Here is a 5,136-nt window from a genome sequence, read left to right on the forward strand (position 1 = left end):
AAAGCCAGTGCAACAGAAGTAAGAGATAAATGTATTTTTACATAATGATGAATAAACAAAGACAGTGATCTCAAAACTCCATATTAATCCAAACAATTTAATAAAAACATGTGTCTATGATTGAATTAAAACAAAATCAAATAATACATTAAGTAATGGATGAAGTAAGAGGTAAATAAAGAAACTAAAAATATAAATAATCTCTATTTGGAGACAAAATTCAACAATCACAAACATGTATTGTATAATTGTGTGTGTGTGTGTATGTGTGTGTGTGGGGGGGGTGGGTGTAGAGTGGAGGTAATGTACCATCAGGATTAAGATTTGTAGACAGCTAACATTAGCACAGATAAATGACATAGAACTCATGCATAAAACATTGTAGAAAACAACAATCTCCATAATCTTTTAATTTAAATGATTTTTGTTATTATGTAATTGTTTTCAAGGGGAATTTTGTAAAAAGTAATAGTGGGGCAAATAAATTAAAAGATGATCTAAAGAAATTATAAAATACCACAATGAAGTTATTTTTTAGGATTTCTATTTGTTGTATGATGATGTCAATTATTTTGATCTGAAAGAAACTATTCATACTACATTTAAGCAATCAAGTCTTCAAAATTCAGAGACACAATAATAGTACACTTCATTTATATCCTGAAATTTTGAGTGAATGTGGAATAATTTATTCAAAGTTATGTCATTAAAACATTTTCCCCCTAAAAAGGTAGATCCATGTCTCTCCACTAATGATTCATATTTCTAAGCTTTAATGGGAACTATATTTTATTTACAGGTTGTTGATTATCAGCTGATACTTTAAAATCAAGTGAGTAACTGCATTTTATGAAATTAGTAGACAGGGCTCAGGAGATGGCTTAGTTGTTAGAAGTACTTGCTGTTCTTCCAGAAGATCTGAGTTTGGTTCCCAGCATGCACAATAGGTGGCTGATGCCTACTGTTGGATCTGTGGGGACCCACATGGCATATGTACACACCGACACCACACACATGAACATTAATAAAAACACAAAAGAAATAATTGAGTAAAGGTTCAGAAATATAATTTCACTTCTAACAAAAATTCAAAATGTTACCCTAAAAACTGAATTTACTAAATACATATATCATTATCACTAGAATAGTTTTTTTTCCTTTGGCTTTTAAGAACAGAATAGAGCCTTCACACTGTTATTAAAGGAACTCTGTGGTAAAGAAGGAAAAGATGTTCAGATACATCACTGTGAGCCCAAGAGCCATAGTGGCTCATGCTGGTTTATTCTTTAATCATCCACATACCGATGATCGAATTTTGAGAAAATTGTACTACAGCGCAAGGCCAAGGCAGCTATAGCTTACGAGGAACCAAACTGACTTTCAGGGATGTTCTTTGGTGGTTGTGCTTGCCTCCAGCGTCTTGGACAACTGGTGTCATGTAAAGAAGTGGACAGTGAAATAATAAGGACTCTTGAGGCTAAAAAACTAGGAAAGCATCCTCAGAATGATGCAATTGTGTCTTCTAAAATCCCATTAAATTCTGGTCAATCTTCTGGACTGGAAGTATCTCTCAATATGTGAAAAAAATAACTCTGGTAAGTTTTGTAGTCTCAGGACAGAGTATTACCTTCAGTAATATGCTGACTGAACAGCATAGCTAATTGACTCACATGATATCATATTTATAATGTAAGTAGTAGTTTGCTAAGAGCAAAAATTACTAGATTTTTCTCAGTGGCACGAGGAAAACCAGAGTGCTACATGGGGTTTACTGCTATTGTTTCCCAGGATGCTATAGAATCCTGGAGAACAGGATTCTAGGTAAAACTCAGCAATGACAGTCTCATGTGCTTCCTGGTGGCATGTTAATTAGCAGCATCTTTGGAAGCATGTTTTAATAATATTATCATGCCTTTCTAACATGTCTAATTAATTAAGCTCAGTAACTTTGAACTTTTTCTGCAAATTAGTGAAAATGGACTGAAGATTAGTGTTGGGTGATATTGATAGATATAAATAAGTAATACCCTGGTATACAATGAGAAGTAGAAGGAATGAAAGTGTGGAAATATATCAAGGCAATATTACAAAGCCATTTAAATGCTCTGAAGAATATTTGCCTGCATAAAAGGGTAGGTACAGAATGCCAAATTACTAAGGTATAATAAAAAGCAATGTATGCTATCAATAACACCCATATGTGAAAAAGAAGTAATTTAAAGTTGTTCATTTTATAATTTTACAATAGGTATTTTCTATAATTTGCATGTACAGTTTTAGAGTAATAAAGTAACAACGACAACAAAATCCAGGGAAGCTGTGTCCCTTTGCAGGCCAAAAGGACAAAGCAGAGGCAAAACAGGTAAAAGGAGAAAGGTGGGGCTGGTGAGAAGTCTTACCTAAAACTGCCTATTAGCTTCTCACCTACTCTATGTACATGGGACAATTATTTGCTTGACTTAAACATTTTTAGGATCTCTACAATATTTCTAAGTATCCTGAAATTTGTGAAAGAAATGGGCTCTGTCCCATACCTTGTGTCCCAGTACATTCTCCGAAAACCCATCAAGCGGCTTGGATTATGGAGTATATTTCTTTTTTTTTTTTTTTTTTTTTTTTTTTTTTTTTTTCATTTTTATTTATTTATTCTTAATTTTATTTTATTTTACACTCCAGATTTTTTTTGCATTTTATTAGATATTTTCTTTCTTTACATTTCAAATGTTCTCCCCTTTCCTAGTTTCTCCTCTGAAAAAGAAACCCTATTTCCTCCCCCCTCCCTCTGCTCACCAACCCACCCTCTCCTGCTTCCTGGACCTGGCACTCCCCTACACTGGTGCATAGAGCCTTCACAGGACCAAAAACCTCTCTTCCTAGAGATGACCCACAGGCCATAATCTGATACATATGCAGCTGGAGCCATGAGTCCGACCATGTGTACCCTTTGGTTGGTGGTTTAGTCCCTGGGAGCTCTGAGGGTACTGGTTAGTTAATATTGTTGTTTCTCCTATGAGACTGAAAACCCCTTCAGCTCCTTGGGTCCTTTCTCTAGCTCCTTCACAGGGGATTCTGTGCTCAGTCCAATGGATGGCTGTGAGCCTTCACTTCTATATTAGTTGGGCACTGGCAGAGCCTCTCAAGAGACAGCTAAAGCAGGCTCCTGTCAGCCAGCATTTGCTGGCATCCACAATAGTATCTGGGTTTGGTGATTGTATGTGGGAAGGATCCCCAGGTGGGCAGACTCCGGATTGCCCTTCCTTCAGTCTCTGCTTCAACATGTAATAAGGACACATACTCCACTATGTTCATAGCAGCCTTATTTATAATAGCCAGAAGCCGGAAAGAACCCAGATGTCCTTCAGCAGAGAAATGGATACAGAAAATGTGGTACATTTACACAATGGAGTACTACTCAGCTACTAAAAACAGTGAACTTATGAAATCCTTAGGGAAATGGATGGATCTGGAGGATATCATCCTGAGTGAGGTAACCCAATCACAAAAGAACACACATGTCATGTACTCTCTGATAAGTGGATATTAGCTCAGAATTTTGGAATACCCAAGATACAATTCATAAACCACAAGAAACTCAAGAAGGAAGAACAAAGTGTGGATACATTGATCCTTCTTAGAAGGGGAACAAAATACCCATGGAAGGAGTTGCAGAGACAAAGTGTAGAGCTAAATATATTTCTAATCGAGTCTCTTGTTTCTATAAGGCACCAAAGCCTGCAATATCACAAAGGATTTTTTTTTCATTATCTATTTTCCCAGTATCCACTTTCCTGTGTCTGTTCTCTTTTAAGACCGCTGTTTCCTTTTTCAAGTAATTATTTTTTTCCCTTTTCTACTAAACAGAATATGTCCAGAATCACCATTTTAGTAACCAATCCCTGGGAATAAATCACTAACAGAGGCCTGACTCAAAAATCTCAATAATCATGATTTAGAAAACACATAGCAAATATCACAGCCTCTCTCTTCCTGGTGGCCCCAGAGCATCCTGCATGTCTGCATCCTTGTGAAATTCATAAAATGGTACAACATGAGAGAAGAACTAGATGGAAAAGACAACATGAGTGAGATGCCAAATCTTTTAAGTTCAGACTCTATTTTAGAGAACTCAGGTAAACTAACAGGCTGGTACCTAATATTAGTTTCCAAGTTATCCCCCAAACAACACAGGTGCCTAGCTCCAGTCTTTAGACTAACCTTCACCAAGACCAGTGTCTCCAGGTTATTCCTCCCACCAATCTACACCCCCAGATTAAAAGCCTTCTCCCCTTGCTAAAGACCACCCATGCAGAGGAAAACAGAAATTAGGTTTGTGATTTGACTCCCAGCAACAGCCAATTATGCTAAAGGCTATAGTAGCTCTCCAAAATCACTCATAGGAGCAATAAAACCAAGAAACAAAACATCAATTACCAAACAGTGATCACTGACTGAAGCCACGTTTGGAGTTTTTCCAAAAATGTTCATGATGATTTGTATATACTTGGCCCAGGAAGTGTCACTATTTGGACTTGTGGCCTTGTTGGAGTAGGTGTGTCACTGTGGGCATGGGCTTAAGACCCTCATCCTAGCTCTCTGGAAGTCAGTATTCTGTTAGCAGCAGCCTTCTGATGAAGATGTAGAACTCCCAGCTCCTCCAGCCCCATGCCTGCCTGGACGCTGCCATGCTCCCACCTGAATGATAATGGACTGAACCTCTGAACCCGTAAGCCAGCTCCAATCAAATGTTGTTCTTTATAAGAGTTGCCTTGGTCATGATGTCTCTTCACAGTGGTAAAACCCTAACAAAGAAAATGCTTATTCCTAGATCTCAACGTGATGACTTGATGAAAATTTATAAACCATAAAAATATATCTGAATTATTTTTACTACATGTATACATCTTAAAGAAGACACTTCCTGGAAAACAAAATTTCAGAGAAAACATGTCTTTCTTTTACTAACCTTTTTAGGTAACATAGTTGAAGTCATGTCTTGTGCCATAAAAATCTTTCCAGGTTAGCAAAGAAGAATTAAAAATTAATTTAAAACAAGGAAAATGTAATTTTTCAAGTATCTTTAAGGAAATAAAAACATTTCCCAGGTGACCTGCATATCTCCTGTAGGAAGCAGACCTT

The sequence above is a fragment of the Mastomys coucha genome, unplaced genomic scaffold (assembly GCF_008632895.1).
Source record: "Mastomys coucha isolate ucsf_1 unplaced genomic scaffold, UCSF_Mcou_1 pScaffold22, whole genome shotgun sequence".
NCBI classification, from domain to species: Eukaryota; Metazoa; Chordata; class Mammalia; order Rodentia; family Muridae; genus Mastomys; species Mastomys coucha.